General features: G+C 44.3%; 1 protein-coding gene across 8 annotated transcripts in view; it reads left to right on the top strand.

Moving 5' to 3' along the window:
* Nucleotides 1–19,889, top strand: part of DYNC1I1 (dynein cytoplasmic 1 intermediate chain 1) — a 197,982-nt gene that overhangs the window by 90,105 nt on the left and 87,988 nt on the right. The gene's annotated exons all lie outside the window — the stretch shown is intronic.

Raw genomic sequence — 19,889 nt, forward strand, 5'->3', positions numbered from 1 at the left:
AAATCTGAATTCCATCAGTAGGACAGGGAGGGAAATGTGTCTCTGGTATTCATCGGATGTGAGGATTTTGTACTCCACGAGCTGTCTGTGTTGCTGATTTGTAGAGAATATTCTTTGGTCCCTGCAATGTGATTGATACACCAAGCGAGATGAGAAAAATGACATGCAGAGAGATGAAGGCTGCTATTCACCAATGTGTAACAAAAGGAAGTGGTATGAATAAGCATGTTTATATTCAGCCTAGCCAGCAAGTCTGGCGTTAACAGCAAAGCTGCCATCCTCCTGGTGTAGTCTTCAGGCAGTGCTACTGACTCAAAATCCAGCAGATCTTATGTGGATTTGGGTGCTTACACAGCATTGTGTGTAAGATATCAGATTTAGTTCTTGGCTCTGACACTTGGGCTGTGCCTTCTGTTGTCATGAGGGTTCAGAGTGTGAGCTGAATGCCTTGATGTTCCATATTGCGTGATTGTTGACTTGCAGTCCAGCACAGATGTGATCTCCAGGTGGAGAAACTTGCCTGGGTGGGAGCACAGCAAGACACTGATCTGAGCTCAACTCTCATCTCCACGAGCAGGATGGAGGTAACTGGTTGAAGCCACGTGGCACACAGAATGTGAGCAGGCATCCAGACACTGCTAAATGGGAAAGAGTCAACAAATCTTGAGCTGGAAATCTGTGAAGAGGGAAATGCTGAAACAGCAGGACGAGACAAAGCATTAGGCCAAACACTGGACTGACTTATGAAGGTAGCCCAGGGAGCCAGTGAGTACTGCTGCAGCAAACACTACAGGAGGAAGCTGAAGCAGTAGTAATATTTACATGCCATTACTGAAGCTTATCTCCTTAAAATTTGTAAAAAGCTCTGGAGCACACTGTCTGCTAGATTAACCTGCACTGATTTTGCCTCCATTTGTATGCAAAGACATGTCTTTTCCCCATTAATTCTGCTGCATGTTGAAGTGAGACCTGCTTTACAATGTAATTAAGAAGCCCTTCTTCTCGCACAATTGTCAGCTCGCACTTTTCCCACTTTGCTAATGCCTTCAATGCACAAAAGCCATGAAGAAAATCTTTCCGTGACATGATGGCATTACCAGCTCTTTTCAAGTGGGAGGACTGTACTCCTACACAGCAGATTTTCCCTGTGTTGTGGTATTCATGCAGCAAAGAGCTGTACTTCTGAAGGGTTTCTTGTTTAAGCTCTTTCATGCTTCTTGCCTTGGAGACTTCTTTCAGACTTGTGGCCAAGAGGAGGTCAGGAAATGCTCTGTGCTGCAGCTTCTTTTTCTGTATGTGTTTCTATGTGGTTCTCCACAGATCCATGGAACACATTCCCTTCCATCTCTCTCCCTTTCAGAGTAGTTTATGTTTCATTATTTGCAGATGGAAAAATGACAGCTTGACAAACGGGAGGATCTTTTTGTTTAAATTGTTGTCGTCTCTCAGCTCCCTCATAATGTAATGGGGCAATAGTGAGAATGTAAAAACTGATTGGATTTGATTTGCCCAGTGCATGAAAAATGAACTTCCGTGCACATTTCCATGTGAGGTTATTTTTAGCTGTCATTCTGCTGATGGAATTTGCCCATCTTCGTGACTTTCCCATCTTGCCAAATTATTGATGCATTTACCGATGCCTTTACTGCCTTTGACTTCAAGGGGCAGAGTCTGGCTTTGTAAAGTCTGTATTTTCATCTCTTTTGTACTTCTGTTTGTTTCTTTGCTAAGCAGAGGGAGTACCAACCAGGGATAAATTAAGTCTTGAAAAAGACACTAGAAATTCAGCAGCCTGAACCATCTTGTCCGACCCAAGACACACAAGCTCCATTCCCCAGTTTTGTTTATTCTTTTCCTACTGCGGTTTATAGCCAAAACACAAGAGCTGTGCTGGCTCCTCACATCCCAGTCACACATAACCAGGAAAAACTTTCTTGAGCTGAGCAGCACTGTTAAGCCCCCATCTAACATTTTCAGATTCATTTAACAGTGAGCAAAAAGTTATTCAAGTATCACAAAGATCTGGGTGTGATCTCAGTCATGTTAGTAGGAGCCCTGAAAAGTCGTGGAGTTTAAGAGCTGTTTGTGCCAAGCTTCTTCTTTTGTAGTGATGTGAGTGTTGGTCTCTTCTCCCTAGTAGCAAGTGACAGGATGAGAAGAAATGGCCTCAAGTTGCACCAGGGGAGGTTCATGTTGGATGTCAGAAGAAAGTTCTTGGCTGAAAGGGTTCTCAAGGCCTGAAACAGGCTGCCCAGGAAGGTGGTTGAATCCCCATCCCTGGAGGTGTTTTAAAGAGCCAGAGATGTGGTGCTGAGTGGCATGGTTTAGCACCAGACTTGGTAGTTAGTGGCTGGACTTGATGATCTGAAAGGTCTTTGCCAGCCAAAGTGATTCTAGGATTCTGTTCTTTCCCTGATGTTACATTTCAGTGCTATAGGGGAAGCACTGAGAGCATGACACTGTCAGCCAGAATGATTCCAAATCTTTCAGCAGCAAAACCATGTGGTGGCAAAGGATGGGACACGTTCAGTGAAGACCCTGCCTCTGAGTAATCAGATCAGGGAACTGAAGAAGGGCACCAGCTAGCATTGTCTATTAGTCCTCCCATCTTCCATCTTTGGTGGATTGCCCTTGTCAGAGGGCAGTGCTTCCACTTCCCTCCCCATCAGTGCAGGGCCTTTGACTGGGGTGATTACTGATGGCAGCATGGTGCAAGGGCATTTACTGGGGTGCTTTCCTACCCAACTGGCTGACCTTCTTGTGCCTAAAGCAGCCTATTCTGCCATGCTGCAATCATCAGCAGTAGGCTATGGTTGCATCCCAACTGTGGGGGTGACAGCGTTGAGCTCAGGGACTATTAAAGAGGACATCCTTCTGCCTTTCTGCCCTACTGGCCTTTTAGCACAGTGGATGGTCTGAGCACTGCAATCACTATTTCATTTTGCATTTGTGTCCACATGAAGGCATGTAGGACACCCAGAGGTCTCTTCTAGCATCCCAGTTTTCCAGCACAGCAACTGAGCTTTGAAGGGACTTTTGTTCATGACAGCAAGCAATTTCCTCATACTGTCATCAGTTGCTACAACGAGCCAGGAGTAAACCCCTCAGCTTTCCTGTGTGCTCTGTTATTGGAATAGGTGTTTTTACAGAAATTGATGTCATGAAATCAAAACAAAATGCTGCTTCTTTGGCTGTGTTTTGCTCTGAATCATGGTTGTTACTGCAGTATAACAGAGTTCTGCTGTTATCTTCCACCTTCTCTCCCGCAAAACCACCCCCCCCCCCCCCAAAAAAAAAACCCAACAAAAAGTCAACCAAACCCCAAACCTGTCTGGATTTGAACCACCTGGTTATAGTTAGTTTCTTATTTTAAAATAGCTTTCAAAATAGATCAGACATTACACTGTTAAAAACAATTTTCCCTGTAGGTATTGAATATCAGACAGAGCTTGTAGTAATAACTGATAGGTATCTAGAATAATCTTCAGTATGGACTGAGACTACAAAGACCTGTCAATCACTGCATTTAACTTTAAACACAGATGATTTGAATTCGTGTTAGCAGCATGAGGAAGCCAAGAAGATGGAATAGTGCTGTCGGAGCAAAGATGATAGGATTACCTCTGCTGTTAGCCTTTCCCGCTACTTGTTTGAGACACTAAATCAAGGTGAAGTTTATGAAAAAGGCTACAACAGGGGTTTCTAACTCTTCATCCCTGCTGGGATTTTGCTATTATAAATCTGCTGTCAGAAATAAGTGCTTTACTTGTGGCTTAATTTTATGCAGGCACAAACACCTTGGCTCAACACTTTTTGCCAGAGACAATCTTGACTGTCTTAATGCAACAGAGTCCTCATTAACAGGGACCAGTGAGAAAGAAAAATGCACACATGCTCTTTTGTCCTTGGTCATTCATGAGCAGTCTGATGAAAACTGAAATAAAACATAAATCCTGAGGTGGTGTGGAGACCTGAGTGCCTGAATCACACAGCTTATGTGAATTATCCATCTTGAAGAACATTACTCTTCACCTTTTGAATGAAGTTTCATTAATGCAGTGGAAAGCTCACTGTTTCTATTTGTTCTGCTGTGGCTGCTGAATGTAACATTACTCCCAATGCTCACCCCCAAAAGCAAACAGCTCTGTTGTGGGGATTTTTCCTTTTTTATCCAACTCTGTAACAGTGCAGGCAACTGAGACAATGGTTTCTGAGAAGCTCATCAGACTTGCTTGGGGAGTTCTTTCTCCATGCAAGGTCTGTTAAAGCAGATTGGTAGTACTTTGTTGGCTTTGTAGTGTGTTTGTGCCATTCATTTGGAGTTCTGCATGTGGGGAAAGAAAAGCCAGGAGCAGACCTCAAAAGTTATAAATGCCCCTTTGCATATCTCCACTGTCTGGTGTACTGGGCTGTGTTTCAAATGTGCACCAAGTAGATCTGTCCCTGGTGTCTGTTACCTTGTTCTCAGGACATGGATGTGAAATTTGCCTTCAGACACTCAGTACTGGGAGCATGACTTGAAGTGTGTCCCATCTAAAACAAATTATTAACCTGAAGTCATAGAAGAGAGAATCTCTGATCACAGGATAAGAGATCTTGTCATTACTATGATGAAAGACATCCTTACCCTCAGCTTGTGCTTCTGTGTTGCTTTGATATCAGATTCTAAACCCTGATTCAACACCATTCAACTAAGACTGCATCCCCTCAGGCACTACAGCATGAAAGTCAGTCCCAGAAGGATCCCTTCTTCATGCACTGCTGGGAAATTTCAGATTGCAGAATATAGTTTTGTTCTAGGTTGAAAGAACTCTGTCTTGTGACAACCCACCTGGAATACTGTGTCTAGCTCTGCAGCACCCAACACAGAAGGACATGGAACTGTTAGAGTAGGTCCAGAGAAGGCCACAAATATGGTCTCATGGATGGAGCACCTCTCCTGTGAAGATGGGCTGAGAGTTGAGGTTGTTCAGAGTGGAGAAAAGAAGGCTCGAGGGAAACACTAAGCCTTCTACTATTTGGAGGAGACCTCTTGGGTAGCTGGAGAGGAACTTTTGACAAAGGCATGGAGTGATAGGATGAGGAGCAATGGCTTCAGACTGGAAGAAGCTGGATTGAGATGAGACATTAGGAAACAATTCTTCCCCTTTAGGATGGTGAGGCACTGGAAGGTTTGCCCAGAGAAGTTGTGGAGGCTCCAAACCTGGAAGTGTTCAAAGGCAGGTTGGCTGGGGCCTTGAGCAAGTTGATAGAAGGTGTCATTCAAGAAAGGTATATGTTAACAACACTAAAATATTTTCATTTGGATTCACTTAATTAAAATCTATGGTAAATGCTTTTTAATGGAAAGCCTAAAAAAATCCATTCAGAAAATGTGAATACAAGGCAATTTGGTCTTGCCAGAGCTGTCTCTTCGCCACCCAGGGAGGTGGTGAAGTCACAGTCCCTGGAGGTGATGAAGAAACCTGTGGTCCTGGCACTTTGGGTCATGGTTTAATGACCATGGTGATCATAGGTTGATGGTTGGACTCAATCTTAGAGGTCTTTTCCAACCAAATCAGATTGTCCTTGAGGTGTTCAAGGCCAGACTGGACCAGGCCTTGAGCAGCCTGGTCTAGTGGGAGGTGTCCCTGCCCATGGTAGGGACTTGGAACAAGATGATCATTAAGATCCCTTCCAACATATACTATTCTATGATTCTTGGAATGAAGGATTATGAGGTAGCATGACCCAGTTTATTTTATCTCCATTTTCATGTGCTTCTTCTGACTTAATGGCCATCTGTACCTGTGAGCTGAGTGAAGAGAGGGTCTTTACAGTGTTTCAGGAGCAAAGGGAGGATTTTGATGTAGAGGCAACCCATTGTACAGAACTTCAAAGCATCCATTTCCCAATGTGTGACAGATAGAAAGTAGCCACAGAAATGATTTTCCTGATGAGCCTGAACTGTGAAGCTTGTGCAATGCAGTTTAATCTTCCTGTGCACCCCAACTGCAGACCCAGCTAAACTGTGTTCCCCAACTAGACATCTGAAGCTACTGTTGAGGTTAAGCACAGAAAAAAACATTTCTGATCCTCCTGGCTGCACTGGCAATAACCATGGCAATTGCAAACTTGAAGGGTGGGGGGGTGTTTTTTGCATTATTTATTTTAATTAGTGTCTTACAAACCAAGTTCTTAGAAAGACCTTGAAGTGTTCATCTGTGTCAAACAGGTATCTGCAGGTGGGTATGGCTCTTGGCATGCACAAACCCCTGGATTGTAAGTAGGGGATTTTTGATATCTGCGTCAGGAATACCAATGCCAGGAAAGCTGGAGAAGAGCCAGGAGGAAGGAAGAGGCCCACCTGAAAGGGGTGGGAGACTTTGAAGTGTGACTCCAAGCAGAAGCCTGGGTGGTGCAAAGGCAAGGGACAGCTGGGGTGGGCAGCAAGGTGCAGCAGCTGTGGAAGCAGGGAGGTGAAAGCAAGGGACAGGGAGGAGGACGTGTGGACAGGGAGGCTGCCAGCAGTGTGGACGGCAGCACCAGGAGCCAGGTGTTCACCAGACAGGTTGCAGCAGGCAGTTGAGGGAAACCGGCTGTGTTTTTTAACAGCTGGTTTGATATAATGAAAGCTGAGCCATGATCTCATGCCCTGGTGGAAGCACTGGCTGGAGTATCAGCCTAAGAATCAGGAGACCAGGGTTTTATTCCATCACCTGCAGCTATTTCAGGAGTGCCTTCGAGCAAGCAGCTGATGTGCTTGCACCTTGCTCTCTCCACCACCACCACCACCAGGGTGTTGCTTGCTTCTATAGCCTTGAAACTGAGACACTAGAAGAGAAAGCCTGTACTTTCCCAGTATGGCAGGACAAAAAACACTGAAATTAAAATCTAACAAGTTCAAAACTGTCAGAGGGAATTCCTTTTTCACACACGCTGATGCAAATCAGACCTAACACCAGTGACTTAAGGTGAACTGGCGTCAGTGGGAAAGGGTGAAGTAGGATCTGTTCAATTCCCATCTAAGTAATGAGCACACACTCATAAGGCCCTGACCCAGCTATTTTTCTGTAGCTTAATTTTTTAATAAAATTATTTTTTGCCTGCCTTTTTTTAAGAGACAGATGTTGTAATGAAGCTTTGCTCATGTAAAATACATCTGCCATGTGATTAATGGTTGTTTTTAGAGGCGATGAGCAAAGCGCATGCCTGCTTGTGTCAGAGAGACAAAGGGAGAGAGTATTTTGTGTTTTTTCTGTGGTAATTGTTTAGGAATATAGTTGGTTTTCCCAATTATCCTTGCAATCCATCAGCAGTCTTGTCTCCATTTCTCTCTGTTGAGGTTTGTGTCAAAAAGGAGAGGTTTATGCTTTCGGATATTTCAGTTACAAAAGTAACATCTACATCTGAAGTGTTGATTTTTATTCATAAATTGACAAAGAATAGAGAGAGACCAGAGGAAATGGCCTCAGGTTGCACCATGGGAGTTTTAGGTTGGAAACATGTCTTTACTGCAAGAGTGGTCAGGCATTGGCACAGGCTGCCCAGGGAGGTGGTGGAGTTCAAGAACCATGTGGACATGGCACTTTGGGACATGATTTAATGGCCATGGTGGTGTTGGGTTGACAGTTGGACTTCATGATCTCAGAGGTCTTTTCCAACCTTAATGACGCTATGAAGTTAAAAGTTAATCCACAGGCATACAAACAACTATGTGGCCACACAGTCAGTTTCAGGCATTTGGACTGAATTTATTCCAAAGAATAAAGGAGACATTACAAAAGGCCAGGACTTGTGCTAATGCCTACAGGAGAAGTTAAAGCCTGGAGACAGGGCTGGAGAATGTGACCTAAAGCACTGTGGCTTCATGGGTGGGGACAAAGTATGGAAGTGGAGAATCAATTTCTTTCACAATAGCAAGGTTTTGTAATCTTGCTCAAGCAAAAGCACAGTGAAAATAGGAGAGGTGGCCTGTGGAGTCCGAAGTCATTTGCACTAGGACTAAACAAGTCTACAAGCCCTAGCCTATGTATGTCAGCAGTACAAATCCCTCACAATTTTGTTGGTCTACATTGTGTTAAGGTTTTAGGTGCCTAGTGCCCAGCTGAAGTAGCCCTCTTCTGTGACTGCCCTCCAAACCAGGCGCTGTGCAAGTGCCAGGGCCATCATCTGTGTGCGTATGTGTGTGTGTAATGTGAAAGCAGCTTTTGTTTTACAACTGCTGCTGGTGCCATAGGTTGTGGGGCCTGGTTTTCATTAACAATCTTAGACTTTTGTGATTTAACACTCTGACATGATCTGAGTGTTTGAAAATGACTTGAACAGGCCCAATATACAGAGTCTGCCACGTGTCTCCATGCCCTTTCCCAGGGCAGGAGTCATTTCACACTGCTGGGATATTGGGATGTCTTCCAGCAGCACAGCAGGAGGAATTCCTTACAGATTTCATTGGTTGTGAAAACCTCCATGGTTTAGAAACCCCTTCTTCCCCCACAGAAGCAAAGGGTCTTCATCCCTTTCTTCCCCAAGGATAATACAACCACAGTTATACTGTAGCAGGATATCTTTAATTTATGCTATTTGGTTTCGGAGCTAGAGGTCTGTAAATGCTGCTGTAAGGCTTCTGCTGTTCAACCATTATTTCATGTTGACATTTTTATTTGAAGACCCAACCATGCCCAAGAAAAGGAAACTTCTGTACTTTTCTTTTTGTGTTACATCTTCCAACTGGAATGTTTTCAATCACAATAGAATTGAGCATGAACTTTGAGGAGGGAGGAAGAGGAGAAAAGGGAATCAGCTAGAAGAGATGATGACTCCAGTGGGGTTCTCTGCAGTTTAGTTCTCAGGGGACTGAAAAATGCTTTCAACCAGTGTGATGTTGCAACAGTCCAAAGAGGAGAGAAAAATCCATGTCTGGTCTAGACCAACCAGAAACTAAAAACAAGGGACACTTTGAATTCTGAGACTCTCACCACAACTGAAAACTCTGCTCAGGCCAAGTAACTGGAAAATCAGTTTCTTGGGTTAGAGAAATGCTTCCCTGTAGAATCAGAGGCAGTTTTCCATTTTTATTGGTAAAGAAATTACTGTATTCTGAAGCATTGATTCTAACACTTGAACCAGTGCAAAGAGTTGCAATCAGGGCTGTGACAAGATCTGGATGGCCTTATAAGGATCTTAGTGAAATGCAACAGTAAACCACTTCTTTTTCTGTGACATTTTCTTGCCACTTGGCTGTGATAGGCTATCATTTGTCACAAAATGGAAAAATAAGATCTATCTTCATAATACACCAAAAAAGTCTGCCTGCAAACACAAGTCAGGAAGAGGCATAGGGACTGGAGCTGAGTGGTGAAACTCTGGATCAGGAGATGGTTTTGAAAAAATCATGCTCCAGGAGACCTGAGAGTCCAGGAGTAATTGAATGTGGTAATTGTTAAGGAGAGCTTTAAAAAGAAATGTTGAGTGAGAATTACTTAGGGGCTGCTTGTTTTAAGAGGGAAGTGTAGTAAATTTCAGGACAAATTTTTAAGTGGCAAGAGTACAGGCACGGCCTATGTTGTCAGCAAAATAAATTTTCTGAACTAAATGACTCCTCTCAGTCAGCCAGGCTGCAGTGTTTGGTTTTGGGGTGAAATATGGATTTCCTTTGCTATGCTAATACAAAGATAGCTGAAGCCTAAGAGGAGGGCTTCAGGGATCTGGTTGTAGTGCCTGGCAATGGCACCTGCTCCTTCTGGGATGAGTTGGTGAAGCTTTGCATACCTTTGCATTGCACAACATAAAAATGGGATCAGAAAAGCATTCTGAGATGTGGCAGAGATCATAAAGTAGTACTTCATGTTGCAAGACTCAAGAAAACTTGGGCTAAATACGTTAATTCCAGGGGAAAGTGTCCTGCAATCTTCTAGATTAAAGTGATACCTGTGTCAAAGTTTCTATTATTCTATGATTAAACTTTAAACCAACATTTTCTTCCAAAAGATTGTCAATATACTTGAGTCTAGTAAAGGTACTGTGACTCATACAGCCTGTGTTTTATCAGTAGGTGAAGCCTGTCTTTCATGAAAGAGCACCACAACACTTCAAGGTAACAAAAAGTCAGGGGAGCTTGAACATGCTAGGTTTGAAGTTCTTGTAGTGCTGGGATTTGTTCTTGCTCTTGTAGAACAGCAGTCAAAGAACATGCTCACAGAGCTTTTTCTTCAGACAGTTAAAAAACTCATAGGTGGAAAGTGAAGGAAGACTGTCACATGCTTCTGTTCAAGTCTTAGGTGATGTGGCCATATGATAGTTCCAGACATTCATTCATCCATCCATCCAATTTTACTCTTTCTTTTCCTAATGTTCTGTTTTAATCTGACAGACATTAGATAGCACAACTTCACTGTACTGGTTCACAAGGACAAGATAATCATAGAATCACAGAATGCACTGGGATGGAAAGGACCTTTAAAGATTATCTAGTCCAATCCCCTACTAGATCAGGTGGCTCAGATCCCCATCAAGCCTGACCTTGAATGCCTCCAGGAATGGAGGCAGTGTTCCACCACCCTCACAGTAAAGAACTTCTTCCTGATGTGTTGGGAATGTGTCATATCAGGGACTGGGAACTCTAGAAGGGTGATCTGGAACTTCCTTATGTTGTCCAATGCACACTTAAGTATCTTTCTGAGTAGGAGGCAAAGATACCTTGCATGCATATGATTCTGGCACACGAGTATGCTTGCAAGCGCAAGTTCACATGAAGTTCTCATCTGAAACTTGTTGCCTGTTGCACAGAGCTTGGGCCAAGATCTGCTCACCTCTGTTTTTTGCAGTGTTCAGCATTGAGTATTCTTCCCTGCTTTGGCTAAGTGAAATACATTTTAGGAGGCAGCTGCCAGGAAGAGCCCACATGCAAGAATATTTCCATCTGGGATGACTAACGTGTGCCCAATGTACGTCCAGTCTCACATCCCACTCTGCAAACAAAATCCACTGATGAATTAATTCTCTTCTCGCTTCAAAGGGCAGTCAGAAGATGAAAGTGAAAAAACTGGACACATTTCCAAAAATTACATTATATGAAAAATAGGTCATTCAGCCAGACTGCAAATCATAGATTTTTCAAAAATGTGAAATGTCAAGCAGTCCTATTTGAAAAAGTTAAGTGTTCCCTAGCTTGGTGCATGTTTTGCTAGTGATGGAAAGAATGTGGTTAAAAAGGAAAGACAGAGCTTTAGCTCCTTCTCAGGGGAATGCCAGCATTATGGGGCAGTTGTCTAAATGGAGGTGTGTGGCTAGTGGTGTCCCCTGGGGTCAGTACTGGGTCAAGCCCTATTCAATATATGATCTGGATGGAGGGACAGAGTGGACCCTCAGCCAGTCTGCTGATGATATGAAACTGGGAGGAGTAGCTGACACTCCAGAAGGCTGTTCTGCCATGCAGCCAGACCTGGACAGGCTGGAGAGTTTGGCAGGGAGAAATGTAATGAAATTCAATAAGGGAAAGTGTAGAGTCCTGCATCTGGGGAAGAACAACACTCTGCACCAGCACAGGCTGGGTGCTGATCTGCTGGAGGCAGCTCTGAGAAAAAGGACCTGGGAGACAACAGGATGACCATGAGCCTACAGTGTGCCCTTGCAGTCAAGAAGGCCAATGGCATTAAGAAGTGTGGCCAGCAGGTCAAGGGACGTTCTTCTCCCCCTCTACTCTGCCATGGTGAGGTCACATCTGAAATACCGTGTCCAGTTCTGGGCAACCCAGTTCAAGAAGGATAGGGAACAGCTGCAGAGGGTACAGCAAAGGGTACAAAGATGATTAGGGGACTTGAACATCTCTTTCACGAGGAAAGATTGAGAGAATTGGGACTTCTTAGTCTGGAAAAGAGAGGACTGAAGGGGGATCTCATCAATGCTGATCAATACAGGATGGGGGTCAGGAAGATGGGGCCAGTCTTTTTTCAGTCATGCCCAGTGACAGGACAAGGAGTAACAGGCACAAACTTGAACATAAGAGGAGGAACTTCTTCAGTTCAAGGGTGATGGAACAATGGAACAGCTGCCCAGAGAGGTGGTGGAGTCTCCATCTCTGGAGACATTCAAAACCTTCATGGATGTGTCCTGTGTGACCTTTTCTAGGTGACCCTGCCTTCCAACCCCTACCATTCAGTGATTCTGTAATACTCAACTTGTTTGATCAAAGCTTGTATCAGTACACTCTTGTCCTTGCTCAGTTTGTAATTCTTTCATGACAGAAACAGCAACATAAATTCGGAGAGCTGTAAATATAGAAGTGATACAACAGTTTCTGGTATTTCATGGAATCCTTGAAGATCATCAGCTCCAACCATTAGCCATTTTGTAGTTGCAAATATTAAGTTTGCTTCTTGTGAAGTCACTTGATTTTATTGAATGTGTCATGCATGGCTGATCTTCTCCATGCACTGAAGGAAGGTCAATGCTGATATAAACCCCCATATAATAACCCACTGGCTTCTCACAGATCAATGACTCAGGCAATAAAAGATGTAATTGTGATGCTAATTAAATTGTTATTGTTAAAGATAGGTCTTTGGTAAAGGGATTGTTTGTACCTACCCAGAATTAAAACCAGAGCTGTCAGTCTAATTCAGTGTAGCTGTCAATATAAAACCAACACACAGAAGCTCCATCTTAGCTAATCTTAGAGATGCAGGTCTGAGGAGGTGTAAATTTTCTACCCTGGAATAATGCACACCATGCTGCCTGCTGTTTGACTGGTGGTACCTGTATCACCAGAGCAGGGAGCTATAATTACATAAAAGGAAAAAAAAAAAGCTAAAAAAAGCTATTCAGTAAACTATTTGAGCAGTACCAGTGCTATCCAGTGCAACCCAAACCTCAGCCAACCAACAAAGAATATGTTGAGCTAAGGACAAGAGTGTTCATCTCAAGAATTAAAACCCTAAGCCAGTGTCATGTGCCATCCTCTCAGATGTAATTACTGTGTTCTAGTTTGTCCTGAATGTGCCTGGTGTGTTTTTATACACTGTAAAAATAAATACAGTGATTTAAACCCTGGAAAATACAAGCAGGTAATAAATAGTCCAGCTCTGTAGAAATGCAGAGGTTGACTTTCTGAGATCATCTGTGCTCTCTCTGAACATTTGATCCAATTCAGCACACCCAGGCCTTTCTCCTACAGGTGCCCAGGGTGTTAGCCATGTTCTTACAGGGCCTTCCCCTCCACTTATTGCCATTGCAAAAAGCTGATCCATCCTTGTGGAGGTCAAGACCAGGCACAGAGCAGACTCACTGAAGCCTGTAGTTGCACAATATTTGAAAACTAGTAGTTTGCACGCAGATTAAATAAAACCAGGTTTGTAGGGAAAGGTCATCCTTTTTTATTAGAGCAACTTCTATAGCTGGAATAAAGCAGAAACTTTTTTAGACAAACAAGACCATTTCTGGCAAGTTTATAGACAAACAAGACAACTTCTGGTCTGGAACAGAAGCAAGAGTGTTCAAACCAAGTGCAAGCTGAGAACAATTGCTCTGCTTTTACTTCATCGTGTTAAACAAAACACTGTTGGGACTAGCTGGCCACCTTTTAGAGCCTGGGAATCCATCATCTCTGAGTTAAAAAGAAATGGTATTGGGTCCAGCTCTGTTGGTCTATGTTAATGCCACATGTGGCTTCACAAGCTTCAGTAGATAAACAACTTTAAACTTATTATTATATAATAAGTATTTAATGATCATTTCCATTGAAGAAATATTTATTACAGTAAAAGGTAGAGTGGCCTTAGTGGGCAGGACTCTAAGCTGAAATTCTGAAGCCAACCCTCTATTGACTCAGCTGCTGGTCTAAGGAGTGACCTGCAGTGAGTGGGTCTATCTGTCGGTTTCTGTGTGGTAAATGGGCATAGTAAAACTGCCTTCCTTGAAAAGTCCTTTGAGATCTACAAAGGAGAGGTGTTACACAGCAGCTGCATACTTTGTTACTAGCTCTTTTTCATGTGGTTCCTTTAAGAGACAGCTGGGTTCTGATGTAGTTCTTCTGAACAGGGTGTATCACTACTGGTGCTCGGAGCAGCTCTGCGTTTGCCAAATGTGACTAAGAAGACTCCTACTGCTGTAATGCAAGCAGTTAAAAAGTTATTTCTCTAAACTTCCCAGTGCCAGCTATGCTCTTAAACAGGGAAAGGCTGTTTGTCTTCAGGAACAACAGAAGTGTCATCATCTCCCTGGACAATTATTGTAATGGAATGTCCAATCTGAGTATCACAGAATCATAGAATTGTTTCACTTGGAAAAAGACCTTTCAGATCATCAAGTCCAACCATTATCTACCAAGCCTGGTGCTAAACCATGCTTCTCAGTACTATGTCTCTGCCTCTTTAGAAGTCCTCCAGGGATGGAGATTCAACTGTCTCCCAGGCAAGCCTGTTCCAGGGTTTGAGAACCTTTTCAGTGAAGAAGTTTCTTCTAATATCCAACCTAAACCTTTCCTGGCACTAATTGAGGCCATTTCCTCTGGTCACAGAATTGCCTGGTTGGAAGGGACTTTAAGATCATCAAGTCTAACCATAATCTAGCATCTCGCTGTATACAATTCTTAGACTGTCTCACTCAGCTCCTCATCCGAAAGTCTTGTAAACATGGCACCATTAGAGCCCCAGATCCTCTGCCCTGTGGGGCACTTGGAGCCCTGAGCTGGCAGCAGTCATAGCCAGGAGTGAGCAGTGCAGGGCTTGAGCCCTAGGGCCTTGCCACCACACCATGCCTAAGGCCCAGCCTCAGAGTGTGGATCCTCCTGCCCATAGTGTCAAGTCATAGAATTATAGAATCATAGAATCAATAAGGTTGGAAAAGACCTCAAAGATCATCAAGTCCAACCTATCACCCAAGACTTCATGACTAGACCATGGCACCAAATGCTACATCCAATCCCCTCTTGAGCACCTCCAGGGATGGTGACTCCACCACCTCCCTGGGCAGCCCATTCCAATGGCTAACAACTCTCTCTGTGAGGAACTTTCTCCTCACCTCAAGCCTAAACTTCCCCTGGTGCAGCTTGGGACTGTGTCCTCTTGTTCTGGTGCTGGTTGCCTGGGAGAAGAGACCAACCCCCTTCAGGCTACAACCTCCCTTCAGGTAGTTGTAGAGAGCAGTAAGGTCTCCCCTAAGCCTCCTCTTCTCCAGGCTAAACAACCCCAGCTCCCTCAGCCTCGCCTCATAGGGCTTGTACTCAAGGCCTCTCCCCAGCCTCATTGCCCTTCTCTGGAGACATTCAAGTGTCTCAATGTCCTTCTTAAACTGAGGGGCCCCGAACTGAACACAGTACTCAAGGTGTGGCCTAACCAATGCTGAGTACAGGGGCAGAATAACTTCCCTGCTCCTGCTGGCCGCACTATTCTTGATGCAGGCCAGGATGCTATTGGCCTTCTTGGCCACCTGGGCATACTGCTGGCTCATGTCAACCAGCACTCCCAGGTCCCTTTCTGTTTGGCAGCTTTCCAGCCACTCTGACCCCAGCCTGTAGTGCTGCATGGGGTTGTTGTGGCCAAAGTGCAGCACCTGGCACTTGGACTTGTTGAATGCTATCACATTGGGCTCTGCCATCTGTCCAGCCTGTAAGTCAGAGGTGACAAGGCTGGGCTCAGGATGCTTGGGGAAGGCTGGAATTGGACCCAGTGCTGCCATGGTTCTCTGGCCCTAGGATCTGTATGGAACCTGCCCTTGGGGTCCTATCAATTGTTACTAGGGGGAAGAGACCAACCCCTACCTGGCTCCAGCCTCCTTTCAGGGAGTTGTAGAGAGCCAGAGGGTCTCCCTCAGCCTCCCTTTCTCCACACTAAACAACCCCAGTTCCCTCAGCTGCTCCTCACCAGCCCTGTTCTCCAGACCCTTCACCAGTTTTGTTGTCCTTCTCTGGACCTGCTTCAGCACCTCAACGTCTTGGAGTGAGTGGCTGAAAACTGAACCCAGTCTCCAAAGTGTGGCTTCACCAGTGTTGAGTATAGGAGAACAATCACTTCCCTGGTCCTGCTGGCCACATTATTGCTGATCCAAGCCAGGATGCTGCTGGCCACCTTGGCCACCTGGACACATACAGACTCATGTTCAGCGTGCCATCAGTCAGCAACCCCAGGTCTCTGCTGGGTAGCTTTCCAGCCACTCTTCCCAGAAGGCACATGTGGAAACAAATAGCCATGTAGACACTCACAGATTCTCCAAGAAATGCACAATGAATGTTTGCTTTTTCACGTATGAGTAAACCAGAGGAAAATGAATACCAAAGCATTTTCCATTGTTCTCTGATGTGTGTGCACAGTCAAATGTACCAATGCACAAACACACAGCAAATGTCTGTACTGTGACCATGTGTACCTACACATTGGCATAAAATTGTGTGCAGTATCAGGAAAATAAATATGAGAAGTAAACATTCAGGTTGCAAAGCTAAGCAGCATTGAATATTCCAGCATGCATGTTTCCTGGGCATCCTTAATTAGCCCTTTTGAATATGTATGATGATACAGTTTTCATTACATGATAACATGTAGGATTTTTTACTTTAATGGATTCTTCTTTCATTCAGTCAGTGGGGAGGCAGGTTTTTAACTATTTGGGGTTTTATCTTCTTCCATTTGGTTTTGTAGCCTCAGATCTCACATTAATGCACACGATCCGAGTGTTAACACCGAGCAAAGAAAACATTCATCCCCTTCCAAGCTTTTTTTTGTTCCCTCTGTTGCTGCCATGATACCATCTTAATATGCTCCAAATCCTGTTGAACATCTCTCTGCAACACATCTGTGCAGGGTGAGCACATTATTGTTTTCACAGTATTAACACCATCATACAAGAGCACTGAAGCACAGGGAAAGAAAGGACAAAAATGTCAGAATGACAACTTTTGGTGGAAGCTGAGACATGTGGGAGCTTTGGCATGTGTAGCATTTCCCTAGCACTTTCTCCACTCAAAGCACAGGGCCAGTTGGCTTCAGCTCTCAGAACTTCTGCACTTCCAGGCCTCAGGTGTCTTGTGTTGAGCACCCAGAAAATGAGGCCAAACACTCAAGAAGGAGGAAATTCCAGAATGATGTCATCGTGCTGTCACATGGGGAGGGGGAAGGAGCTAATTGTGCCCAGGCAACCCAAATTCTGGCATTTGCTAACATTTTAGCATTTTGCTCACAAACTTTTCATTCTCCTATCTGAATTGCTCTCTGTGTATGCATTCTTCTGTACATAAATAAGGAAATCTGAACTGTGGGTTACCTTCTAAAAGCTCTTGAACTATGTTCTTAGTAAAACTGATTCGTTGATGTGTATCCCCTTGGCAGGAGGCATTGCATGTGTTGTAACGGAATCATAGAATGGTTTGGCTTGGAAGGGACCCTAAAGATCATGTAGTTCCAACCCCCCCTGCCATGGGCAGGGACAAATTCCACTAGATCAGGTTGCTCAAAGCCCTGTACAACCTGCGTCTGAACACTTCCAAGGATGGGGTATCCACAACCTCTTTGGACAACCCATTCCAGTGCCTCACCTGTCTCACAGGAATATAATAGACTTTAATTATTTTTTTCTGCTGCAATTAGATCTAGGGAAATTTGGCTTTGATTGTTCCCAGAGGAGCAAGGAAGGGAAGTGAAGAAGTTCTACCCTAATGAGTGATAAAATATCAATACATCTCTCTGCTCCAGCTGTGCCTCAGCCATTCATAACTACTCTGCTTTAGAAACAGAAATGGGCTATAGGCATGCAGCCAAAAGCAGAAGGATCAGAGACATCTAGAAGACAGATATAAATTTGTTTCACCTCACTCTGAAAATTACTACATCTCAAACTCCATATTTTCTGCATTGTCCCTATCCACTACCAAATGACAAGTAAGGCATTAAAAAGCGTAGCATGCTGCCTTAAAAAATCCCCAGATTTTCTATTTAAATATCATTGGGTTTTTGTTTGCTGTCTGCAGGTTTTCTCAAATCATTTCCCTTCTCAAACTTCCTGGCACCAGCTGACAGGTTGGAAACAGGTTAAAAATGGAAGCTGAAATCCATATGTAAACAGCTGGCTCCAGGAGCTAATGCTCTAGGGAATGAAAGCTTGTGATGCAAGACTCACGAAACTCTTATGGGAGTTGGCTCCATTGGGTATCTGCCATAAGTGTGTTTGTGTGCAGGTATCTGCACACTGTTGCACACTATCTGTAGGTGCATGCGTGCCTGAGGTTAGCAGAGCATTCTCTCACCGCTCTGCTGCTCACTCCTCTCTCTTCTCACACTTCTCATCTGTCCTTTGAAACTGGGAGTGCCTCTCTCATACATCCCCAGCTCTGCTAGCACCACAAATCAGTGGCAGAGGGATCTTTTTTTTTAACCTCTCCTATGTATGTTCAGCAGGAGAGTTTTTCTCCCTGAGTCTCTGCTGACTCTGTGGGATGTTATCTGTCTTTCAGGCAGTGGACAGAATATTGTGTCTACACTGTTGAAGTCTAACACACTGACTCGCTCTCTTAAAGCTCTTCTCTATAGCCCTTCTACATAGGGTACCTAGGGAAACATAACTGTCAAGTGAGGCATCAAAGGGAGGCATCTTGAACTCCCTGCCTTTTCCCTACTCCAAGTTTCATGGTGTGGAAAATCTATAAAAAGGAGCGGCATTCCTTAGCGGTACTTTTAGTTCTGGAAATGCCTGCCCATCCATGCTGGATTTCTCCTCTTTTCCCATCCTGAGGAACACATGGTTATCCCACCTCTCTATGGAGAGCTGAGCTTTGCATTTCTCCTGCAGTCACTAGTGGTAGGGTGAGATTATGCTGAGTCACCTTGTTTTCCCAAGAAGGTAAAGCATATCTGGCCATGCTGAGACGCTTCTTTACAGTAAATGGCTAAGCCATGCTCTCCAGCCAAGATGTCAGCTAGCAACATATGCTCCGTGGGCTTCTGGGGGGAGAAGTCCCAGTGTAGGCAACATGGTGGGAACAGTATGGTGCTTGTTACGTTATTGAAAACAAAATGCAGCTGCCTGTTACTTTTGGCTGAATGCAACCTGTCAGCACCAACATCTCCCCAAGAAGGCAGGCCTGATTGCAGCCAGCCTTCACAGGAGAAGGTGCCAGTAGCTGAAGCTTGACATGTGGCCCCCTGCCCGCTTTCAGGCCATGTTAACGTGGCAGTGTTAGAGCAGGGAGTGTGCTTGGAGAAGTGCTGTGTGCTGACAGGCAGACTGCTCAGAAAGCCCTGAAGGAACTGCAGCCCCAGGGCCAGGATGTGTTCTTTCAGTAACGGACCAACCCAGGGTACCGGTGGAGCTTGGTGGTACATCAAGCTCCAGAATGACTCCAAAATACTTCCTTCATAGCACATTTTCTGATGCTAATTGTCAATTGCTATAGTTCATTTTTTTAGGATCAGATCTATCATAAGTCTTTGTAGTTCACTGAATCTAGAAGGCTGAGCATCCCTGCCCTCTCAAGTGTGTGAATGGGTTGGGTGCTGGCCCTGGGTTGTAAGGGTAATTTTGGTGAACCACTATCTTTCCAGATCTGTTTGTATGATATTTTGGTCTGGACAATCAGAACCCTTGTAACTTCAGACAGACATCAAGGAATGAATGGTTTGCCTTGCTGAATAAAATGAGAACATGTGAGTGTGGGGAGAGAGGGGAAGGGAGAGAGGTATTTGCATAGGTCAGGAAAGGTCGTTAAAACATCTGGCAGTAGTAACTGACATGTGTCAAATTTTAGTGTTCATTAAATTCCTATTAATGCAAGAATGGCTTTTAAGCTCCAAATGGCACTTTTGGTTGCTGTGTTCTCCTAGTTGATGGTGATGACTTTTCAGAACTGTACCATGCTTGTTTACTTGCTAGTGGCATCTGACCTGAGGTCAGGTTTCTATTTAACCCCTTCCTGTAGGTCAAAA

The sequence above is a fragment of the Dryobates pubescens genome, chromosome 4 (genome assembly GCF_014839835.1).
Source record: "Dryobates pubescens isolate bDryPub1 chromosome 4, bDryPub1.pri, whole genome shotgun sequence".
Classification (NCBI taxonomy): domain Eukaryota; kingdom Metazoa; phylum Chordata; class Aves; order Piciformes; family Picidae; genus Dryobates; species Dryobates pubescens.